At 38.7% G+C, this 26,026-nt stretch overlaps 1 protein-coding gene across 2 annotated transcripts in view; it reads right to left on the reverse strand.

The window, feature by feature from the left end:
• The window catches only part of LRRC69 (leucine rich repeat containing 69), a 97,805-nt gene that overhangs the window by 23,190 nt on the left and 48,589 nt on the right, over positions 1–26,026 (reverse strand). The window lies entirely within an intron of this gene.

Below are 26,026 nucleotides of genomic sequence, written 5' to 3' on the forward strand. Positions count from 1 at the left end.
CTTTAAGGTTTCAACAGTCTCAGGAAATTTCTACAACACAGACAAGATGTAAGAATAAATATAAAGCTCAAAGTTGTGCTGGAATCACCCGTCTCTTGGTCTCACACATTCTGATTTTGCTTAATTCAGTTTCCTATGTTACCAGTCAACAAGAAGCAGCCTAAAGAGTTGAATCCATTGGTAGTCCCCAGTCAGTGCTAGGTGTGCTGAAATGAAAAGGGCACTCTTGTGCTTAATGGAACCACAGTTTTTCCCCTCTGTCCTAAAGAATGAGATCCTATAACCTAAACCAAAACTCACAGGCCTTTTCTCCAAAACTCATACAAACTTGAACATCTTTGGTATATATAAATATCATTAACATATAGGAACCTCATTTCAAATTTGACCTTGGTACAAAGGGCATATGTTTCTCTTTAGGGGTCATGTTTGTCTTCCTTCAAATTCTGTCACTATTCTTCCACTAAACATGGTAATAAATAACCTAGCTTACTAACTTACTATAAATAATTTATCAGAAAGAAGTTATCTCAATGAAAAGAAATTAATTAATGAAATTCATTAGCATGTGTTTTGCAGTTTTGCAGCAGGTAAGTTTCAATAACCTGAAGTCACATAATCTTTCAATGTATACTCTGAATATTCCTCAGAGCAACATTCCTCCCTATCTTCTCTCTATATGGACTACTGGTTTCCTATCAGCTTAGCTTCTGAAATAGAACAATATTCTTTGCTATTGTCCTCACCCCAGTAATGTAATCAGCTACATTGTCTTTTACTAATAAAGTTGTTTTAGCTTTCCAGCATCTCTTTACCATGCCTACTCAAACAACTGCTGTTACCTGAGCTAACCTCAGTAAACAATTTTGTGCTTCCCCACCAAACAGGAATCTACAGATATTTTTGTCTGTCTCAACTGGGATACAGAGAAGTGTCACTGGCACTTATGTAGTAAAGACCAGGGAGGCTGCTGAACACCCTGCAATGCACAGCAGAGTTCCCACAACATACAATTATCAGACCCCAAATAATGCTGAAGTTGGGAAGAGTCTGGTTTGAAGACATGATGTCATAAACATTCACTGACCCTTCTTATCTGGAGAGGGGTTGGCAGCTGGAGGGAAAGAAAGGTTCAGATGTGGGTTTTATTTTTTAAGATAAAACATGTAAAAAGTAAATGCCAACACAGAGAGACTGATGTGGAGAAGAAGGAACAATTGTAAGAGTAATCATGAGTTGAAGAACACAGAATGACCTTTGAATACTAACATCTTTGAATTGCTTCTCTTCTGTAGCCAGAATGACAGTGTAGATGCAGACATGGACAAGTTTGAAGGTGTGGGATTGGATAGTTGAAGGAGTCAGACATGATCCCTTAAATTGTCTCTTTGAAATAGAGAGTAAGACCATCTGCCAATTGAGTTGTGAAACAAGGTGTCAATATGGATGGAATCATAAAGAAGGGGGTGAAAGTCTGGAGGATGTTTGGAGGAAGGAACGTTTGGAGGAAGGAACCCGTTCAGGGCCAAAAAAAATATTATACAGAGATGTCGAGGGACCGACTAGAATCCACACAATTGTCAAGGTCGCTGTCCTTATGTGGTATGCCTCTGTATAGCACCCAGCAGTCCAGATCCAACACTAAGAATCCACAGAATGGATATGTCAGAAAGAAAGGGAACAAGCACGTTGTATGTACTAAAAGTAAATGGCTTGGCCTGGGTCTTTTATGACTAAATAGACAAAGAAGTAGCAGTACAAAGTTTCAGTGGATCAGGAGCAAAAGAAAAAGTGAAGGTACATGAAGTCTCAGTGACCTAAAAGAAAAGATGAGCTACAAAGCAATAAAGAGCTGGAACCTAGGAAAAGCCTGTGATCAAACTCTGACGCTGAACTTTATTTCTTCAAATTTAGAGCAGGTGAAGGTGATGAAGGTGATGTTAAGATGTAGACATGCCTGTGGTGGTGGCTTGGTGAAGCGAAGACCACGAAAGCTTATTAAAATCAAGGATTCAAGGAACTTTAGACTAAGTTGTTTGTATCACATCTTCACAAATCAACTTCCTGAGAAATGCTTCAAATATTTGGATGTCTACTGGACATTCTCCACCTGGAAGTCTCACAGTCACTGTAAATACTAACATTTGTAAAATGAACTCATGTTTTCCCCCAAATTTCCTCCTTCCTTTTCCTTATCACCCATATCAAATTTCCCACCATGTCCTCTCAATTCTATCTTCTGAAAACTTCTGGAATTATCCTTTATTTCCATGCCCCATCCTACCCACCTCCTCACCACCTCTGCACAATCTCCCCCTACTCCCCTCCTCAGTCGCTAGCTTTTGTTTGATTGAGGCCTGCGTCTTATATGAATTATTGCAATAGCACTCCAACTGGTCTCAGTGAACATTTTTGCTGCTGAAGTGGTCTCTTAAAATGAGACTTTGGTCATGATACAACCACAACTGAGATTCTATCCTAATACAACCTTTCAAAGCTCCCTTTTATCCATAGGTTAAATCCAAAAACCCTAGTGAGTCATAGTTGGCTCTCCTTGGCCTGTTTCTCCAACCATATACCCTGAAAAGCCCCACCTTTGCCCTTATACACCAGCCACTTTGAGGTACCCAGTGGTCTCACAAGAGGCCTGCACCTTATCTCACAGTTACTACTCTTGCTGGGCCTTTTACTCACCTCACTCATGAATCATCTCTTCAAGACTAAATATCACCCGTCTAAGCTTCTCCAGCTTCTACCAAATGTGTCTTCTCCTTGGGCTGAATATATGAATTTATCATACAACTTATAAATACCATGAGGCAATCATTGTTGAAAAGTCTATCTTCATCTATCAGGTTTTGTTCTAAGGACTGCATCTTAAGTGACTATATAATGCAAGCTCTAAATTCAGTACCTAGTACATAGTTGATGCCCAATAAATAATGGATAAATAAATGAATGTCTTCTCAGAAACTCAGCATACACCACTCTCCCTCAGCACTCAAGATTTTCACAAGCCTTCTCCTCCAGACTTGGTCAATTGTTAGAATTGTTCCTACAAAGTCTCCTGCCTCAGGAACAATGTATTAGTTTGGCCAATCCTTCCATTGCTTCAGACTAGCCTAATATAATGAAGGGCATCAGAAGGAGTTTGGTCTAGCAAGAACATTGTTTACGTAAACACAGAGGAAGGAGGCTGAGATTTTACATGGACTCAAAAACAGAACAGGTAAGTAGGCTATGGCAAATTACCATGTATGTACTCTTCAGACCATCTCAAAGCTCACAGGGTTACCCTTTCACACAGAATTGGAATTTCTAAATAAGGTAAAGATCAACGTGAGAGGAAGGTAAGATTTTAAGTATGGGGATTATAGCACCCAAAATATATTAACTAACAGTTTTAAAAAAGGACTGAATAAGATTTAGGATCAATGGGAAATATAAGAAAATGTATGATAAACTTGGTATCTACTCAGAATTGTGGAGTGATTAGGCTGGTAATACCGTCTGAACATAAGAAAGCCAAAAACAATGTTTTGGGAATTCCTCTTTTACACACCCTATATGAGTGGGAGGAAAAATAGGCAGAAGGTGACCTAGAGTCAGAATCCTTCAGTATCTACTAGATGCTTATTCCAAAAGAAGGCCCTTAGAAGTTGCTAAGAGTGGAAACCAAGAAAAGCCTGCAGGGGAGGAGATAAGTGAACTCCCAGGTTCTAAACACACACACACACACACATCCCACAGACCTTCCTCATTCTGGGCAGGGAGAAGCAGCTGAAGGTCCTCAAGCCCAGGTCCCTCCTTGCCTTCAATACCCTGGGCCTTAAAGCTAATAGGACAGTGGCTCCAGTGTCCTCTTCAGGACTCTCAATTTAAATACCACTGTAGAAAGAACTACTCATATGGGAAGGCTTATGTGTATCTACTCACAATCTTCATCCCATATGTTCTCCAGACCCCAGTCCTGTCCTTGAACTACCCAAGACCAGTGGCTGAAGAAGCCTTGTTCCTACTATGTTCCATCCCCAACAGTGTGATCTCCTCACAATGTGAATCGGATCACAGCACTCCCTTGCTCAAAACCATCCAGTGGTTCTCATCTCGCTCAAAATGAAATGCTAAGTCCTCACCTTGGCTTACAGGACTGTTATGACTGGACCCTGTACTGTCTCCCTGACCTCATTGCCTAGAAGTCACTCCCTCTTTCTCTTTTTCTCTCTTCACTCTGGCAACACAGGCTTTCTTTCCAAGCATTCTTCACCTCTGGGCTTTTGTACTTTCCTTTACTTGGAACACTTTGGTCTCAGATTTGTCCATACCATTAAAGTTCAAAATAAAATGAAGTCATATGGTTAGCAGTTTGAAAGAAGAAATACTTATGACCTTATGACCCATAGTTTCAAAAACCAGACAAGTTTTCTTTAATGTGCAAAGGCAATGGAAAGACATTCTCATATGCATGAGTTATGTACCTTAACCAAAAAAAATTACTCAAGACACATAGCAGCTGAGAGAGAGTAACAAAAACCAACACTTTAGGAAATACATTCATTTTGCCTGTCAAAATGCTAAGAATGAAAATTAGAACACCCACTGCCCCAATACAAACAAGATTAGGGCAATCTGTTTATAAGCAAATTGCAATGTCATTAAGAAGCCTGAAAGTTATTCTTACACTTTGTTAATTCTACTTACAGGAATGCATCCAAAATAAATATTTGAAATAAGGACAAATACTTATGCACAAAATTTATCTCAGAATTATTTAAAACAAAAATCCCATCCTATATTTTTTAAAATTTGTAAGTTATATTACATATTGAATCCTCTGGTCCTCTGCCTTTTCAATGCCTATGTCTAGCAAAACCTAACCCTGGGTTATCACTGCCGTCAACTTTCCCTGCCTCTGCATCCAAGCAAATAAGTGCTATTTGCAGAGTCACACCTCAGGACAGAGAGAGATCACAATAAATTCATCATCACCAACTTGCAATATGCCCTCAGTGGTTGCCAGAAATTCTACTCTAGTCAACATTTCTTCAACATAACTCTACGTTTTTATTACTGGCCTGTCACTCTTTGCTCAGCCATGAAATACTTCTCCCCAGAGCCTAACACATTCTCATTTCACTTTATTTTCTTTTCTCTTGGCAATTTTACCCATATCCATGACTTAAATGAAATCTTTATGCCTATGACTCTAGTTCCATACCCTATAGCCAACTGCCTACTCAAAATCTTCACCTAGATGTCTTTAATACATGCCAAAAACACTGCGTCCAAAATTGAACTCATGATCTGCCCTCCCAAAGTCTTTTTCCAAACATTTTCTATCTCAGTCCATAGAAAGCTTACTAGATCATCACCACTTCCAAATTCACCTCTTTAATGTCCAGGTCTTTCCACCCTGACTGGTACAACCTTAGTCCAAGTTGCCATAATTTTCTTACTTGGCTTCAACAAGGTCTACCCAAAGAACTCTCCACATTCCCTCTGGCCTCCTTCCAGTGTGTCCCCCACACTTTAGACAGATGATCTTTTTAAAATACAAATCTGATTATTTCACTCCCTACCTAAAACCCTTTGAGATTTGCACTGTCCTTCAAATAAAGATCAAAATCCTTAGCATATTCTACATTTCCTGGCCATGGCCCCCTCCCACCCAATCTCTGAACTCCAGCCACAGTGAATTTCTTCCAGTTCCCTGATCATATCCATGGTCCCTCTCACACCAAGGCCTTTCCACATTCTGTTCACTCTGTCTAGAATGTGCCTTTCCCCTTCACCAAACTGCCTCCTACTGATTCTTCAAGATGTCAGTTTATGTCACTTCACCTAGGAAGCCTTCCCCAACCTACCTGTTTAGACAGGCTCCTGTTCTCTCTCATAAATCAGTGGTTCTTTCTTTTGTGTACTAAACTGAGTACATAATAAGACACTCATAATGTTACTTATTTGATTAATATGCTTTCCCACCACACTATACCTCTAGGAGAGCAGAGATTATGTCTGGTTTCCTCTCCATTATATCCCTAGTTTCTAGTGTAGGGCTTAGAATACAGGCATACCTCAGAAATAGTATGAATTCCAAACCACCACAATTAAGTGATACTGCTATAAAGTGAGTCAAATGAATTTTTTGGTTTCCCAGGGCATATAGAAGTTATACTTATACTGTACTATAGTCTATTAAGTGTGCGATTCTGAAAAAAAAGATGTATGTCTTCATTAAAAAACACTCTACTGCTTAAAAAATCCTGACCACCATCATTGTTATCATCTGAGCTTTCAGCAAATCGTATTCTCCTTGCTGGTGAAGGGTCTCACCACAATGTTGATCGTGGCACATGGTTAGCGTGGTGGGTTGCTGAAGGCTGGAGGGGCTGTGGCAATTTCTTAAAATAATACAATTAAGTTCACTCCAGCAATTGGCTCCTTCTTCCACAAATGGTTTCTCTGTAGCATGTGATATTTCATAGCATTTTACGCACAGAACTTCTTTCAAATTAGAGTCAATCCTTTCAAACCCTGACATTGCTTTATCAACTAAGTTTATGAAATATTTTAAATCCTTCGTTGTCATGTTAACAGTCTTCACCACATCTTCACCAGGAGTAGATTCCATCTGAGAAGCCATTTTCTTTGCTCATCCATAAGGAACAACTCATCTGTTCAAGTTTTACTATGAGAGGCAGCAAGTCAATCACATGTTCAGGCTCTGCTCCCAATTCTAGTTCTCTTACTCTTTCTACCACATCGGCAGTTACTTCCTCCACTGAAATCTTGAACCCCTCAAACTCATCCATGAGGGTTGGAATCAACTTCTTCCAAGCTCCTGTTCATGTTGATATTTTGACCTCTGCCCATGAGCCATGAATATTCTTAGTGGCATCTAGAACGGTGAATCCCTTCCAGAAAGTTTTCAACTTAATTTGCCCAGATCCATTGGAAGAATCACTATCTACGGCAACTATAATCTTATGAAATATATTTCTTAAATAATAAAAACTCCTTGACCTGCAGAATGGATGTTGTGATAGTAGGCATGAAAACAACATTAATCTCATTGTACATCCCCATCAGGGCTCTTGGGTGATCAGGTGTGCTATCAATGAACAGTACTATTTTGAAAGGAATCTTCTTTTCTAAGCAGTAGGTCTCAATAGTGGGCTTAAAATATTCATTTAACCATGTTATACACAGATGTGCTGTCACCTAGGCTTTGTTCCACTTACAAAGCACAGGCAAAGCAGATTTAGCACAATTCTTAAGGGCCCTAGGATTTTAGGAATGCTCAATGAGCACTGGCTTCAACTTGAAGTCACCAGCTGCGTTAGCCCCTAACAAAAGCGTCAGCCTGTCCTATGAAGCTTGGAAGCCAGGCATTGACTTCTCCCCCTTCAGTTATGAATGTCCTAGATGGCATCTTCTTCCAGTAGAAAGTGTTCCCTTTACATTCAAAATCTGTTGTTTACTGCAGCCACCTTCATTAAAGATCTTAGCTAGATCTGCATTAGCACTTGCTGCTTCACTTGCACTTTTATTTTACAAAGAGCATCTTTCCATAAACTTCATGAGCCAATCTCTGCTAGCTTCAAATTTTTCATGTGGTGCTTCCTCACCTCTCTCAGCCTTCAGAAATTGAACAGAGTTAGGGCTTTGCCCTGGATTAGGCTTTGGCTTAAGGGAATGTTGTAGCTGGTTCGATCTTTTATCCAAACCACTAAAACTTTCTCTGTATCAGCAATAAGGTTGTTTCTTATTATTCCTTGGTGTTCACTGGAAGAGCACTTCTAATCTCCCTGAAGAACTCTGCCTTTGCACTTCAACTTGGCTAACTGTTTGGTGCAAGAGGCCTAGCTTTTGGCCTGTCCAGTCTTTCAATGTGCCTTCCTTACTAAGGTTAATCATTTTATGCAACTCTTCCTTTCACTTAAACACTTAGATGCCATGATAGGGTTATTAATGGCCTAATTTCAAAATTGTTGTGTCTTGGAGAATAGGGAGGACAACATAAAGGGAGAGAGATGGTGAAGTAGTCAAAACACACACATTTTTCTATTAACTTTGCCATATTATAGTGTGGGCATGGTTCATGGCACCCCAAAAGTATTATTATAGTATCGAAGATCACTGATCACAGATCCCCGTAACAAGTAAAAATAAAAATGAAAAAGTTTGAAATACTGTGAGAATTACCAAAATGTGACAGAGACGTGAAGGAAGCAAATGCTGTTAGAAAAAATGGTGCCAATAGACTTTCAACACAGGGTTGTCACAAAACTTCCATTGATTAAAAAATCTCAGTATCTGTGAAGCTCAATAAAATGAGGTATGCCTGTACAGTATAAAATGTATTAGTTTAGGAAGACAGACTTGGGAGTCAAAGTGCCTTGACTGAATTTCAGCTCCATTAAACATATGCTAAGACAGTCAAAATTCTCCTACTTTGCTGATGCTGCCCCCGTTCCCACACACTGTAAGTGAAGCCACCCACCCGGGAACCCTGCCACTTACAAATTTTACATGCTTTGACTCTAGTGCTTAGACACTTGAACAGGGACTTGACTCTTGAGCCAAAGAAAGCTAATCATAGGCCTGGCACAATCATCTGGAATCCAACAGGCTGGTCTAATCATATACTCTTTTTGGAATCTGAACCAGGAAACATGGAAATAATTTGCCATTTAGTTCTGGAAGCTAGAAGAATAGCTATTATGTCAAGGAGCTGAAGAGTCCATACTGGGCTATGTGTATGTTGAAGATACAGGACAACAGAAACAAGGTATAAGCAAAGCAAGCATTTGGAATATGCCTAAAAGGATACCATTATTTAAAAAGTGTGATGACCTATCAGTTTATGTACTGAAGATACCAGAAGCTCCTTGAACTGAGAGCACCACACTCATTCCAGTACTTCTGAGCTCTGCATAACCTTACCATATATTCTGCTTGAATATTTAATTAAATTCCACTTGTGTTGCAAAGAATGAAATAGAATTCATTCTTGCCCTACCTTTAGCAGATAGACGATTCTTTCCAATGTCTCTGAAATGCTCCAACTAACCAACCAGGGTGCTGTTCTGTGCATCCTCCCTTGCAAAACATAAAAATCTACTTTCTTCCCTCAACCTAGCTAAGACTTTCAGAGCTTAGTCACTCACTCTTGGAAATAGTCTTCTTTCCAGGTTTTGAATGAGAATTGTATATTTAATACCTGTCTATTTGACAGAACAGCTATATATCCATCTTTCATCTACATTTCTAAACCTCAGAGATCTGGTTACAGAGAAAAAGCAGAAACGAGTAGGAACCAAAATAAAAGGCACTTTCCTCAGAGAATAACAAAGAAATCAGTTCTTAACCTCTGCTCTGAGATAGTCTGAAATTTAAACTGAAGAATTCCATTTTAAAATTTACTCAAGACCAGGCAACAATTCAGAGCAGTGAACTAGAAGAAAAATAGTCAAAGATTTTGTGAGAGCTGTTTATGGTCTGAAAACCAATTTTGAGATCTCTGGTCTTCCTTTTTTTGACAGGAAATTAAAATTTGAGTGGCCAAATTCATGATGGGAACTGCAGAAAGAATGTCAGTTTGTATCTTCTGCCTTGGTTTCCACAAAAGCTCCAGTGTTGTTTTAAAGTCTCTCAAAGGAATAACACCTTTAATTCCATTTCATGTATCTTTGTTCTTCTTTATTTATATTAGATAGCAGTGTTTCAAGAGATTCTTGAATACTTTAATTTACCTTCCATTAAGTCACTGCTATCTTAACCAAAACACCCTTTTCTTTTAGGTTTTCCATATAACTTAATCTATATTTAATAGTAGAAAAGAGAAAGCACTGGGCTTAAAGGCTGGGGATGGGGTTCAAATCCATGTATTCCATGCAATATTTTTGTACAAGTTAAAGTTTATCTGAGCCTGTATTAACAGATATAATTCATCTTACTGGATCATGAAGATCAAATGAGGAATGTATAAAGTACTTGGTAAACTTGTAGGCATTCTAGAAAAATAAGGTACCACATCAGCATGTAGTCCATCGTGTAAAGTAGGTAAGTCATATTTATTACTTTTCTTTCAATAGAAAACACTTCTTAGGATCAGCTAATATTTTTGTCTTCCACTTTTTACCATTATTTTGCTTCTTTTAAGCTCTACAAGAATAAATACCCTTTCTATTGCTGCATATGTATTAGCAAATTGACATATACTTCCATTTTCAAGATGGTAAAACTAAGCAGATTTAGCAGTCTCTTCTTGAATGCCAAATCCTTATAAGAGGATACATTTTAAAAATAATAAATAGCCACCTAAAAATGAGATGAGAAAATCTCACAAGAACAGAAACTACGTGTAGACAGTATCAAGTGAAGAAGGAAGCATCAACCCTAAGTGAATATGGAAGCCCAGGAAAGAACTCCCAAAAAGAAATGGAACTAAGGGAACTCAACAGAGTGAGTAGTGACCTCCAGAGAAGAATGGGATGGCAAAACAATAGACAGGAAGATTACTGTACCCTCTCAGAAGCAGGGAGACATGTGGACTCACCCACCCACTCTTATCCATGGCCATACTCCAACTCCCACTCTCATATCTTCTCCTTTCCCTGAATTCCACATACTTATAACCTGGTAGGAGCAGTGATTTCCTACCAGCAGAGAGAGGTGAAATGGGATCCTAAGTGGTTGCAACACAGGGAGGAATGAGGAGCTGTCAGGAAGCACTATACCTGCTGGCATATCTCAACCATCTCCACACTTTCACTGACCAATGCAAGCTCCTCTAAGAACTTTTTCTTCTCCCATGAAGTCAACTACAAAGATAGTTGCCAGGCTTACAGGGACTCCTGAGTGTCCCAAACTTAAAAATAAGCTGAAAATTTCAAAATAAAACTATCTTATAATCATTGAGAGCCAACACCACTAGAAACAAGAGATGTAAGAATTTATACCAAAGGAAATAAACCTAATAGGACAGGACTTTATCCTGTTCTGTTATATAATTAACATTTTCAGAGGGATACCTGAAATATTGCTTACATAAAGCAAGAATAAAAGGCAATTTTAAAACTTGGAAATGCTGAATTATACAAGCCTTATAAAGCAAAATTTGGCAACATTTATCAAAGCTGCAAAATTATGCATAATTTTTGATCCAGCAATTACACTTTAAGTATGCATAATTTTTGACCCAGCAGTTACACTTTAAGAAATCTTCCCTAAAATAATTAATGATATGTAGAGATGTTCAAAGATTAGCAACAATGGCATTCACTAAAGCATTTTCACTGTGGCAGGAAGTTGGAAATATCCTTTCTGTTGAAAAACAGGGACTGCTTAAATATATACAAAATCAATACAATGCAGCCATGAGAAATAGTAAGGTAGGAAAACACTGTATAAGCCATGGGGAAATAAAAATTGAAAAGGCGTGTTATAAAACACTACTGTAGGTAAATAATACATTAATATTTATGAATATTACTAGCATTAATAACACATTAACAGATGTGAATGTTGCATTTTTTAAAGAAACCTGTATATGCGTGTATACACATGTATTCACAGACTTAAAAACAAAAGTGGAAGAGCAGTAAAGAAGTAAACCATTATGTTAATGGATGCCTCCCCCTATGGTCAGATTATGGTTAGTTTTGCTTTTCTTCTTTTTACTTTTCTCTATTTCCCAAGTAATCCACAATGAAAAGAAAATTTAAAATGTTTTTCCAGAAGTAATTAAGCTTATATCACCTTAATTCTAATTACCTATCTGTAGACTTTCAGAAGACAAATTTGAGAATGAGAGCAATAAAGAGATGTATTTCTGTTCTGCATTAAAGACTGAAAATACAGCCTCTCACAATGACTAAAATTTTCCCAGGGCTAAACTATTTCAAGGATTTCAAGAAAGCTATCTCAACATGTGCTGATTCTAAGATTTTCTCAGAAGTTTGAAAACTCTCCCACATATCTGGCCCATGAGGTATAAAAGTAAGAATGCAAGAAATATTTTTTTAAGTTTTGTGTTGCTTCAGCTTATGCATTTCAACAGTGAGGGTGGGAGCTGATATCATCCCCAAAGAAGTAAAAATTGGTTCATGGGGGAAGTAAAAAATTTTTGATATTACAGTGGTTTGTAATATCTAAATCAAAACTAAACCCTACCTGACAATATAAACAAACACATACTTGCTCTCTTGTACTAAAATGCAATGGGGTGAAGGAGGCGTTATTAAGGGAAAAAATGTCTAAGAAGCTCCTGGGAAGGGGGACATAATGAAAAAAAGGTTGAGAAGTACTGGTTCAGCTACGGAAACATGAAACCCAAATTTTTTTTTTCATAATCCTGGCAAAGTTAGGTTGCTTAGAGTCTCTACATTCACTGTCTTTTTTAAAATTTTATTTATATGCACACACAAATACATGTACACATGTTCCTTTGTGTTAGAAAACTCTGCTGATTAACTTTTCAATAACTTTCTTCTAATCGACTTTTCAATAACTTTCTCCTATATTGAAATTCCTAGACCAAAAAGAATATTTTATAAAGCGCTAGATTTCTTTTCTAAGCACTGTGTTACTTTCTGTTTTCAAATACAAATGATTTTTTTATTTGAAACTCTGATAATGAAGCTCTGAAAAAATGTCCACTAATAGCTCTTCAATATTAGCTCCAAGATTTTAGATTTACAAGTTGTTTTTTTTTATTTGACTCTAAAATCACTCACATTATTATGACTCCTGTTATAAAGTACAAATGAGGGATTCAAAATATTCTATTATTTACTGATTCTTTTATAATATGAAGAACATACGTTAATCATAAGGTAGTGATTAATAATAATATTGAGAGCATGCATTATTGCTTCGTACTTGGCACTTTACAGTCTCAAAATGGCTGGTAATTCTCAGTCATGTCTGGGTAACAAAGAGAAAGAAAGAGCCAGGGCAAAAGGTAACGGAGGTTAGGGAGAACCAGGTAAGTCTGTCAGATTTTATTGGCACAATAAAAGCTTTATCGGAGTCCCACCCAAAAGATTTCCATTATTTTTCTCTAGCCAGAACTTTGACAGAGGGCCGCTCTGCCTGAAAGTAGCTCAAGAGAATCAGGCTGGTGATGGAGCTGCTGAACAGCAACCCAATGCTGTCTATTTGCGCTTTTTGGCCATTCAAGTCTCTTCCATCACGTCAGCCCCTCCGAGTGCCTTCCTTGACAGCCCCCCTTTAAGTAGCAGACCTCTCTTTTATACTCTGATTCATTCTTGCAAAGTTGCAAGTGCTGAGAATAGGGCAATGTACAAAACACAAAATCTCCAGGGCTTACAGTGCCATAAGTGTTTTCTCCATGAACTGACTAAAATTAAATATATACTTTTTACTTGCTCATTACCTATCTTCTCTACCTGTCTTCTCTAGAATCTAAGTTCTAAGAGGGTAAAGAGTTTGTTTTATTCACTTCTGTATCCAGAAAACCTAGAAAAACAGTTCTGGTATACAAAAACATGTAAAAATACACCATACAAATGATTTAATGAATAAGGAAATGAGACTTGGGGAATTTAAGGATCTTGACGTTACACTACTGTAGGTAAAACTGCAATATTTCCAGAATCTCTTGCCTGGCCTTAGTGCATCCTCATATCAATAGATGTTTCCAGGGGTGGAGAGAATTATTCCATTTCCATATCAGTAGATGATTACAAGGGGAAGCAAGGGCATATCAGTACAGGAGAGGTTGGGTGGGGACCCTATTTGCAGTTGGGCTGTGAGAGACACTTGGGAGCAGAGGTGGACGACTGGTTGCTCCCACTTTATTTCTCCTTTTGACTGATTCTGATTTCAACAGTAATTTGCCCTGGTTGGGAAGAAATTTTCACCCTAGAGTTACAACTGGAAGTAGTCAGCAGGACCTCTGAACCTGAAGTATGTGTTCATGGGTGCAACGCTGGGAGGGCTGCCCTTAGAGATGGTAGGGAGATACCTAGAAAACCCCCTGTGGATGGTGGGGAGGCTCCAGTGGCTGCAGCATGGAGGGTGTGGCTTCACCCAGGAACACCATATCCATGGGGCTTCCTCTTGGGGAACCCCTAGTAGGGAACTGGTCTAGGGTAAAGCACCTTCTAGACAGGTGGGCCCTTCCCCAGAATTGAGGAAGGATGGAGACATGGGAAGTTGTGAAATTAGCCCTCCATGAGATAGAAGACTGCTTAGAGGCCCTGAGGGGCCATGTGTCAGCTGCGATGGTGGGATGTTTGTTTCTCAAGATATTGGAAAGGGTTATCGAGAAGAGAGACTTCGGCAGGAAAAAGACACATTTGGGCATTTCTTGGAAAAGATGGGTTATTACCTGTGGAATGCCCTTAAGAAAGACAGACAGTTATTGAGAAGACAGGTTGCACTCCTGGAAGATACTTTAGCAGTGAGGGAAGAGGCAGCAGGAGAATCTGCATTGCAGGATGCTGTGGGAGGGAAGAGCGGTGCCTTCAGCCTCAGAGATGGTGGAGGAAATTTCAGGGAAGGTTGAGGGGTGGAGCCAAAGGCCAAACTGTTGCTGAGGCCACGACCCTAAGCACCAGCATCTCCTGTACTAAAGGCATACCCAGTTGTAATTAAGAAAACAAAAATGCAACAACTGTGGGTTCCTCATGGGGAGGAGTAGTTCCCTCCCCAGGTTGTGGAGCACTCCATGCTCTCTCTGTCCCTATACCCAGGATGAGCTGGTGGACATGCATCTTGTTTTGGCAGAGGCCATTGGAATCTGTGCCTACGTGGCTTTTGCGTCTCTGGGATATGGGGGTGGAAAACATTGTTATGTCGGGCTCTGAAATGGGTAGACTGGCTTCCCTGATGACTCACCCTTCCATTCAGCAGCGGTTGCAAAGCACCCACCACACCTCAGGGAATCAGGCACTTCTGGATTAGCTGACAGCTGCCATCAGGGCAGTTTGGCCTAATCAGGGTGATTTACCATACTTACCCACTAGCTGGAAAATGTATGCAGAGCTCCAGCAGGTGTTAGAGGAGCTGAGCATGAAAAACATCATCTATAATATGGATCCACAGGGCCCTGATGAGGAGTTGTTCAATGTAGGAAGGAGAAATCTGGTGCTCCATACATCCCCCCATCTTTGTTTGGGTCCCTGGTGACTACTCTTGCCCTCCACCTAGGGCAACCCGTAAGTGAGGCTACCTATACTTTAGGCTATCTGATGAAGTTGAAAAATAAGAGCAAGGAAGGAAGTATGGCCTATCACTGAAAGGAGAAGGGCAAAGGGCCCTGTAAAGGTCTTGAGGCCCCATTTGTGGGCTGATTTGATAAAGGCAAGTGTAGTGAGAGAAAAAATTGATGGGCAGCCCAACAGGATCTTGTTAGAACTGTGGCACCAGTTAAAGCCAGAGCAGCAGTTCCAGCCACCGAGGTCTAGGGCATGCAATGTGGAAGCAAACCCCCATGTCTGGCCTCTGTCCCTGCAAGACTTCCTGGGGGACAGTACTCAGGCTCCTCCTGAGTTCTCACCCTCACAGGAAGAAGATTGGGTGTCACAGTTTGACTCAGGTGGGGGGGTCAAGATCCCCACCTTGGGGGATGTGGTGGGGACTGGAGCCACATGTAGAATTAGAAATTCATTGGTCCCCCATGAATGTACAATGTGTCTTGCTGCTAGTAGACACAGGAGCTGAATATTCTCTGATTTATGGCCACACTAAGCATTTTCCTGAGACCCCTGCTGTGACAGTTGGCTATGGGGGTAAGCCAATTAAAGAAAGCCATTGGGGATAGGGCACTTACCCCCAAAGGAGTATACTGTGTACATTTCTCTCATCCCTGAATATATTTTGGGGGTTGATATTCTGCAGGGCTTGTGGTTACAGACCACTGCAGTTGAGTTCAGACTGAGGGTACATGTAGTAAAAGCAGTTCTAAGGGGATATTCTAAGCATCTGCCTGTACCTCAGTGGGTGACATATGCTAAGCCATATAAATTGTTTGGGGGACATAAGGAAATTGGAGAAACTCTATAGGAGTTGGAGAAGGTGAGCAACATAACATCTATTCATAGTTCTTTTAATTCCCCAATGTGGCCAGTGAAAAAGCCACACAGCTCCTAGTGTATGACCATAGATTATGGGAATTGAATAAGTCACCCCCCCCCCTTTGCATGCTGCTGTCCCCTCTATAGCAACCCTTACAGACAACCTCAGTCATAAACTAGGGATGTATGATTACGTTGTGGACCTTGCTAATGCTTTCTTCTCCATTGACATAGCACAGGAAAGTCAGGAACAGTTTACCTTCACATGGGAAAGCCAGCAGTGGACATTCACTGTCCTTCCACAGGGATGCCTCCACAGTCCGACCATCTGTCATGGACTTGTTGCCCAGGACTTGGCCACATGGAAGAAAGTGAAAATAGTGTGGCTGTATCACTACATTGATGATACCATGCTCACATCTGATTCTCTTGCAGATTTAGAAGGAGCAGGTCCTAGACTGCTGCAACATCTACAGGAGAAAGGATGGGCTGTGAACAGCACCAAAGTTCAGGGACCTGGTTTGCCAGTAAAGTTCTTGGGGGTTGTCTGGTCAAGTAAAACTAAACTTATCCCAGAAGCAGTTATAGACAAGGTCCAGGTTTTCCCAACCTCTACCACTTTGGCAGTATTACAAGAGTTTTGGGAGCTTTTGGGCTACTGAAAAGTGTTTATCCCACACTTAGCACAAATTCTGAAGCCCTTATACTGGTTGGTATAGAAGGGCATCAGGTGGGCCTGGGATGAAACAGGCACAACTGCTTTTACTGCTGCTAAGAGAGCAGTCAAGCTGTCCAGGCCTTAAGTGTAATGCACTCATCGAGGCCCTTTGAGCTAGGCTTTTCTTGCACATCATGCAGATCAGCAAACCACCAAAAGGGGCCTTGAGTGTCTCTTTGCAGCCTATGGATGGCCACAGGTGATTGAGAGTGATCAAGGCACCCACTTTACTGGACATATGTTACAAGAATGGGTGCAGCAATTAGGAATAAAGTGGAAGTTTCATGTACCATATAACCCTACCAGGGCAGGCATGAGAGAGAAGTGCAATGGTTTGTTGAAATCTGGCCTGACGTCAGACACCAACAGTCTACAGAGCTCGTCATGGACAGTGCTACGACTTTTGAGCAAGAAGCCCCGAAAAGGAGCCTTGAAATTTGTGGACATGCTAACACACATTGCTGCCTTTCCTATATAAGTATATGTTCCTATATAAGTATATGTGAAAACAAAAGAAGAATTATTAAATAATTATTATTATTTATTATTAAATCATATGGCCAGCAGAGCAACATCCTGCTGCCAGCCCAAACTGCATTAAACCCTGGAGACACTGTTGAATGGACGTGGCCCTGGACATTTCAACACACGGACCAGTGATGGCTGGCCCTTCTGGCACCTTGGGGAAAAAGGCCTAGAAGCTGGCCTCCTCTGTGTTCCTGGAGTAACAGCAGAGTGGCCCCCAACAATCATGGTTGTGTACCCAAAATGTCCAGGAGGTAAGAGCATCTTATGAGGAGGTTTTGTTTTCTCTTTATGGCCAGTGCATGTACCTCCTGTAGCCCTATATATTGACCTCTCTGTAGCTCCCATAGGGAGGATGATGAAAGTCTGGTATACTAGACTAAGACAAGATTCCATTTCTGCCACTGTCCTATCACAGGACCATACTCTTGCATACGTCCTACCTAATGGACAAGATTTGCCTATGCTGGTGTCATTAAAACATGTGTCTTTTTGCCCTTAATGTTATTTTCTTCTACAGTCCCTGTTGCCTGGAACCACCCCCTGGCTGCAGCTGCCTTGTGATGATTGCTCTGAACTCCCTACCTGTTCAGCTACTGATGACCTGTGTAATGGGCAGGTATGGACTTAATCTGCATAGGACATTGAACCTAGCTGGATCCTCTGGCTTAAGGATTATAGTGATTTAACTGCTGTTGTTATTGTCTGTTATTAGTCTCGTTATATGCTCTAGTTTTCTTGCACAGAGGCTGTTGCAGAAGATGGGTAGTGAGTAGATTGTGAGGTGAGATTTCTGGAGGGGTGGGCTGTGGGTAAAATTGCAGTGTTTCCAGAATCTCTCACCTTGCCTTAGTGCATCTCCATATCAGTAGGTGTTTCCAAGGGGTGGAGAGAAGTAGTCCATCATCTCCATATCAATAGGTGATTACAAGGGGGAGCGAGCGCATATCTGTGTGGGAGAGGTTGGGTAGGGTCTCATTTTGCAGCCAGGTCTCTAAAGACATGAGTGAGCAGAGGTGGATGACTGCTTATAGGCAATAAATGGGCTTCTCCCACTTTGTTTTTCCCTTTGACTGATTTTGGTTTCAGTGATAATTTGCCCCAGGCTGGGAAAATATTTCCCCCCCCAGAATTACAACTAGACAGTTAATAAATGGCAAAGCTAATATTTTTAGAATCTCTGACACAAAAGAAAGACATACTATTTCTTGAAATTCTATAGCAGATCCTCCAACTTACCAGTGGTGCTAAGGTTATTGCCATTAATGTGCTGACTGGTTCAGAGAGCTAATTATGAGCATCAATTCCAACTTGGCTTTTAGTGACATGTTGATAACTTTAAACAGGCTACAGTGAGAGTATTTTCCCCATGGGAATTGGCAGATGCCACATATTAGGGCTTCCCCCTTGCCCCCAACAGCTAGCTATTTAACATGTACCAGCAAAAAGGATATTTCCTTCCCACCCAATTCCTTGCCTATTAATGCTGAAAGCACTTACATGAGCTATCCAGACTTTCCCCCTAGAAGCAGTCCTTATTTTGCTGCTTCTGTGGAATTCTGCATTTTCAGCATAGTACTCTCCTCTTGCTTTCTCCACTTTCCAAATCTCCAAATCTTTGAAGGATCATGGCCCAACAGGAGTGGAGCAAAACAGTAACTAAAAATTGTAACTATTCAGCATGCATATCAGGCAGATAACCGGTGTGTAGGTAAAGAAAGAGAACAACAGAATTTATAACCAGCTTTGTGTCTATGAAAATGCAGAACCTTTATTGAAAGACAGTGTTTGGTTGGTAGTCCTCGGCTTACTTCAAGGAGGCCTAAATCCCCTTGTTCTTTTTGTATAAGGACAGTTAGTGGTGGATGACTCTACCTGTAATACCCCAGGGGACAGTCAGTGGAACTTGAACTCTAAAACAGTGAATACCTGCATAAGAATTATATTGGAGAGCCTTAAAATGTTTCATAAAGCAGCCTCTTCCACTCTAATAATACACAGAGGCTGTATGATTGTCTTACTTAATTTTGTTCTTGCTTTAAGGAAGTTATCTTTGATCCAGGAACATAAATTTTTTCCTTTTATTATTCTTCCAACTCCTTTCTCCATTCATTCTCTCACAGTCTGAGTTAGATTACCCTAGAAAACTTTGAGTTTTATAAAGAGTAGACTAGGAAAAAAAGTGGGGGAGGAAGCAATAATTACATCTTCTTGCACAGCTTGTCTTAGGCCTTGACATCATGGTGGCAATCCCTCACCACCATAATAGTGTATATGGGTGGGGGAACATTCTTGTGCTTTGATGGTGATAGGCAAAGATAGAAATTAGAGCTAACATAGTATATAAACACTAACTACATTTAGTTAGTTTCTGACTTATGGGCATTAGATTAGGAGTAGAGAAATAAGACAATAGTCAATATCAGGCTATTTAGTAATTCATTCATCCAACATATATATATTGAATTCTTACTATTTGTGAAGTAGTACTCTGGGTAATAAGAATATAGCAATGCATAAACAGACAATTATTCTGCTCTCATGAGAATTTACATTCTATTGCAGGTAAAAGAATGGAGAGGGAATGGATAAAGACAGACAATAAGTAGGTAAACAAATAAATAAAGTATATCTATAACAGCAGTAAGTGCCATAAGGAAATTTTTAAAAATGATGCAACAGAGTGATGACAGATATTCAAAGAAATGAGTCCCACATCTAAAACCACTTTTGCCCTACTGAGACCAGACAAGTTGTTTTACCTAAGAATAAGGGCCAATAAAAAAGTATCCAGTCCCTACAGATAGCAGGCCAGCTTTGAATTTTCTAGGTGACTCTTAGGCATTGAAACTAGACTAATGTGGTACCATATTATTGTCTCCATCAGATTAAAGTGATACCATATTGCTTTTTAATGGGAAAAACAAATGAAAACTTCTCTAGGATGTTACATCATCTGAGGCCTCAAGTTATTTTCAAAATTAAAATTTAAAATACAAAGTCTAGGACATAATCAAATAAAACCACACACATACAAAGAAAATGTGGTGCACAGGAAAATATAAAAGTAACAAAGTAGATTTAAAAAAGAACCAATCATAAATTACAGCACTGAATAAAATTGAAAGAAATAGCCTGATGGATGGGTTTAATAGCAATTAGATAAAGCTGAAGAGTATATTACTAAATTATAAAATATATAAGGAGGAAATATCTAGAATGAAGCACAGAGAGATAAAAGGATAGAAAAATGGGTGTGGGGAGATGACACGATAAAAGAAAGATAAAATGAGAAGGTATAATATTTAGGAATTTATCAAAAGGAAAAGGGAAGGCAGAAGCAATATTGGAAAAGACAATAACTAAATATTTTTCCAAAATAAAAAACCAAACAAACATTTTTCCACATATTTAAGAAGCCAAAATAATTCCAGATTGGATAATCAAAATTATGTTTACAGCTAGGCACATCCTATTTGAAATGCAGAATACGAAAGACAATGAAGAAGTTTTTAAGTTGGTAGGAAAAGAAAAACAGATTACCTAAGAAAGAGCAACAACTATGCTGTCAGCAGACCTCTTAACAGAAACAATGGAAGCAGGAAGACAATGGAATGAAATTTTAAAAGTATTGAAGTATAATATTGTCAGTTTAGAATTTTATACCCAGTAAGAATTGTTCTTCAAGAATAAAGCTAAAATAAAGGTAGTTTAATTCAAACAAGAACTGGGAAAGTGAACCATAATAGACTCATTTTAAAAGATAGACTAAAAAATGCTTTTTGAACTGGAGGGTATCCAAAGGAAGACTGGAGAAACAAGAAAAAGTGAATAACAACAAAATGTTAAACCTGCAGATAAAGGTAGATGAATACTATCTGTGTAAAATAAAAATTAAACCTTTTAAAATACAAAAAGAATTGTAATACACACAAAATATCAGAGAATGTAGGTGGGTAAATATTTTTAAAGTGTCCTAAAGTCCTTACATTGTCTAAGAGGAAGGTATAAGTATCAACTAATTAATAACAAACTTTCATAAAGCAAGTAGGATTTTTTTAATTTTAAGGTAATCAATTAAAAGAATAAAATTATATAAGAATTCCTGACAAATATTTGGAAAACTGAATCATAAAATACCCAATCATTTCAAAAGAGGGGAAGAAAATAGAAAAAAAGGAACACAGACCTAGTGGAAGAAATTAAAAATGTATAGGAACATACTGATTTAGCCCCAAATAAATTAGCAATTACATTAAATTTAGATGAACTAAATGCTGCACTTTAAAGACAAAGGTTATCACATTGGATTGTTAAAAATGAAGAGTCATATACTATTTATAAGAAATATGTCTAAAACCTGAGGAGATGGAGAGGTTAAAAGTAAGGTATTAAAATGGATATATCCTGCAAACATGAATCAAAATAGAGCTGATACAGCCACATTAACAGAAGATTAAACTTTAAAGCAAAAAGCACTATTAACCATAATCCAGAATATATGCACATGAGGCCAAGGCATCAAAATTTTTAGCAAGCACCATTATGGATTCTTCAACACTCTGCAATATATTTGATAAGGCTATATTTTATAAGGATTATGACCTGGAAAACAAAGAGGAATAAATAGTAAATCCCTAAAACTAGGACTTCCCAATCTCAGCACTGGCATTTGGGCCAGATGGTATTTGCTTTAGGGGACTGTCCTGTGTACTATGGAGTGTTTAGCAGGCTCCCTGGATTCCAACCACCAAATACTAGTAATATCACCACAACACCTCAGCTGTGACAACCAAAATATTTCCAGATATTGCCAAATATCCCTTGAAAGGCAAAATATTCCCTTTTTGAAAACCATGGCATTAGCCCAACTCTTTTATTACCAAGTCTCACAAATCAGTTTTGATTTCTCAGAGCAAAGAAGTTATGGTTGTGAGGTCAAGTCCATATCTATCCAACTCATCCATCTACCCATCCACCCATTCGGCAAGTATTTATAGAGTGCCTATTTTCAGAGAGTCACTGTTCTAGGGGTTGGAAATACACCAGTGAAAAGAGACAAAAAACTGCTGCCCTCATAGAGCTTATTTTGTAAGGGGTTAGGAGGGTAGATTTGAAAGATCTCATCATCTACATGAAAAAAATGCTTAAACAAGCTGCAGAAGAGCTGCATTACTGGATTTCAATCAAAGCCTCTCTTTATAACATTACTGGATTTCAATCAAAGCTTCTCTTTAAAATTTTTCTCATTTTTTTATTAAAAAATGAGAAAATACTGGCCCTCATTTTGAAATAATTTAACTCCACCTTTATCACAGGCAGAAAGGAGAGCAGCTCTGACTCTCTGAGAAAATAACCTTATCCTCCCTTCCTCTCAATGAGTGAAATCAGTGTTACTTAAATTTTAGAATCTCCATTTTGAAGATAAGCAGCATCCCTTTTACCTCCTGAATCACTTTCTTTAGCTACTTGGCTAAAATAAAATCTCCCAGGGTTAACTAATGACTGCTAACCACTGTTCAGCAGTCATCATACCGTGTGGAATAGGATACTTAACAGCACTTTCAGGCATCCGGGACCAGTCTGTCCTCAATTCTGATAAGAGCACATATAGAAGTAGAAATGAAGAAATAAGATTATTTAACTAAACAGAAAAATCACTTATAACCCCTAACTCAACTGAGCCCTCAATTTTGGAGCCAGAGTTCTAACAAAACTCTCATGGGTTTAATAGTTAATGAATTTTCTCTATGCTTTTCATTTCAAAAGTCTGTCTCATGAAATTTTAGTATTAGAAAGGTGAAAGAAGAAATCACATATAATTCAACACCCTCCTCCTTGCCCACCCCCCCATAAGAAACAGCAGAAAATATGATCTCATTCTCGTAAAAATAGTGACAGGCGAAGCATTTAGTCAAGTTTTGGATCTTACAAATTCTATATTAGCTAAACTTACATCACTTACATAAACCGCAGAGCCCACAAGGGGTTTTCATTAGGCAAGCATTGGCTTGCAGCCCATTTTTTTAAAGGTCACTAACTGTTGTTTTAAATGTATATCTCCTAATAAATTGAGCCACTGAAGGCAGCACTGACAACCAAAGAAAAATATACTATTTCCCAATTAAGGTCAAATTGTAGAGAGGATTTAATGAGTTTTGAGAATAGGGTATAGTTTTCCTTAATATTCAACAGAGACAGAAAATATACTACAAATATAAAAATAAGAACAAAGTGGATCTCTAATGTTGCTATTTTTAAGAAGAAAAGCAAAGGGGATGAGGTAGACGAATGGAATTTTTCATGGCTATTTAGTAAAGTGGACGCCTCAAACCAAATCCTAGATTGTGGAGATATCTGTAGATGTCCTTGACCACAGTTTCATGGAAATTTCCCTGAATATCATTTTTAAACTTTTAAACTATTTTCTAATCATCTTGCAAAAGAGTTTCAAAAGTTTTGATAGAAGTTTGATACAACATAAACATCACAATTTCATTCTCCCAAGAAGTTCCTTTTCCACAATTGTAGTGCCCTTTTGACCACTCAAGGACATTTTTAAACATGGACATGTTTAAATTTTTATATAACCATTCTCCAAGTGTCCAGTCAATTTCACAGAAATATTTCTCTTAACACAAAGTTAAACAGCCTCCCTATGTGTATATGCATACATATTTCTATGTAACTGCTCATATATGGATATCATTCTTCTAAAAGGCAGATAAACTCAATTGGAAATGATGAGTCATTCAAAAATGAAATGGTTTTCTTCACACGACTTTGTGTTAAGCACAAAAAAGTAAAAACAACAAAGGACACTAGGAGCATCTGTGAAGTATTTATGCTTTATGAATTAGACAAATATGAGGCCAAGAATGACACTAAGCCAGGGTCTGAGCCATGTTATGTGCAAGGCAAGTATCTGGAATCAAGGATGCCATAGCCAGATATGCTTAGACTGGTATGGATCAAAGTCAATCAGCATTGGCTATAAATGGGGAAACTATTTTAAACTAAAAGAATTCAAGGAAAGAAAGGACACCAGGATAAGTAGTAGGCAGCAAATTGCATAAAGGGTCTAAGAAAAAGGGAATTAATTAAATAGGGGTCCTATTTTCAAATGAATCTGGATCGACAATCAGAAGCCAAATGAACCAGGAGGTAGGGGAAAAGGTGAGACTGAAATGAACAGGGAATCAAAGGTGAAGATCCAGGGAAGGAAGCACCCTCTTCAGGTAGATAGTTTGTTGGTTCTGTTTTCTTGCTTCATCAAGGTAGGCCAGAAGAATGTGAATGGGTCTGCAGAGGAAAACAACCTGGGATAGTTATTCAGGCAAAGAGCATATGGAGAATAGGAAGCTGCTAACAGAGACTCTATCCCCCTTGCATACCAGCCCATACAGATCAGGGGTCACCCTGCTCTCTGTTAAGTTGGAATCATTGCAGAGCTCTCATGGCTCTAAGAGCCTGCAAAGTCATCAGTGCATTTGGGATGGATTTCCACAGAGGCAGGTAGCTCAGACCGAACTTTAAAATGAAAACATTTAATATCTATCATATACCAAGACCAGTAAAAAATGTATATATATATATTATCTCATTTAATCCTTCATTAATTCTGTGTTTGCTGAGCACCAACTGTTGTGTCAGACACTTTCCCAACAATGTTAGGATACATGATTACTAATATTACCCCAACTTACAAAGGGAAAAAGATAAGACAGTAACTGTCACACAACTGGTAAATTGCTAATCTAGGCATATTTAAATTTTTTGATTTTTTAAAATTAAGGTATCATTGATATACAATCTTATGAAGGTTTCATATGAGCAACATTGTGGTTACAATATTTACCCATATTATCAAGTCCCCCCCCACCTTATTGCAGTCACTGTCCATCAGCATAGTAAGATGTTACAGAGTCACTACTTGTCTTCTCCATGCTATACTGCCTTATGCATAAGCCACCTACATTCTGTGTGCTAATCATAATAGGCATATTTAATTTTTGTCTGGGAACAGTGGATTCAAATCTTCTCTTTGCCATTCAAATGATTTGTGCTTCTAGGATACTTGTTTACATTTTTTTCTCCTGTGTTTCTCATACTGTAAAAGGGGAAAGTCCTTGCACTGTTCACAAATTTGATTTATGATAACAATGAAGAATTCCTGAATGGAAAAGGGGGACATTGATAAAATGGAAGAGGTGCTATAACTTTTATTCCCCCATATATACCCAAGCATAATAATTCTTATAGCAATACCATTGCAATGAGCCCATTTCTCTTTGTATACCTTTAAAAAAAAATAAAAACACTATGCCTACAGACTTTGGGGATATACAAATTCCTAAGATTGTTTAACTCGGACACAGAATCTGTTTATGGAGGCTATAGATGCAAGAAGCAACTTTGAAAAATGTAGCATTGGCTATGATTTACATCTTCTCAAGCTTATTTCTTCAATATCTACACTCAACAATACACTTTCTCATACACAGTCACATTTATATGTGTCTATGTAAGTATTTTAGCTAAACCTGAGTTTCACTTCCAAATACAACCATCTGATATAAATAGGGAACTTTATAAAGACAGAACTCAGAAGCCATTAAGTTTCATGGTAAAGATTTGGCCTTGCCAAACTTTCTCCAAAATAAAATTTACTGCTTAATGACAGATACTAAAAACCTCTCCGGTGTTTAGACTGGCTGATGAATAAATATTTAAGAAG

The sequence above is a fragment of the Manis pentadactyla genome, chromosome 3 (genome assembly GCF_030020395.1).
Source record: "Manis pentadactyla isolate mManPen7 chromosome 3, mManPen7.hap1, whole genome shotgun sequence".
Classification (NCBI taxonomy): Eukaryota; Metazoa; Chordata; class Mammalia; order Pholidota; family Manidae; genus Manis; species Manis pentadactyla.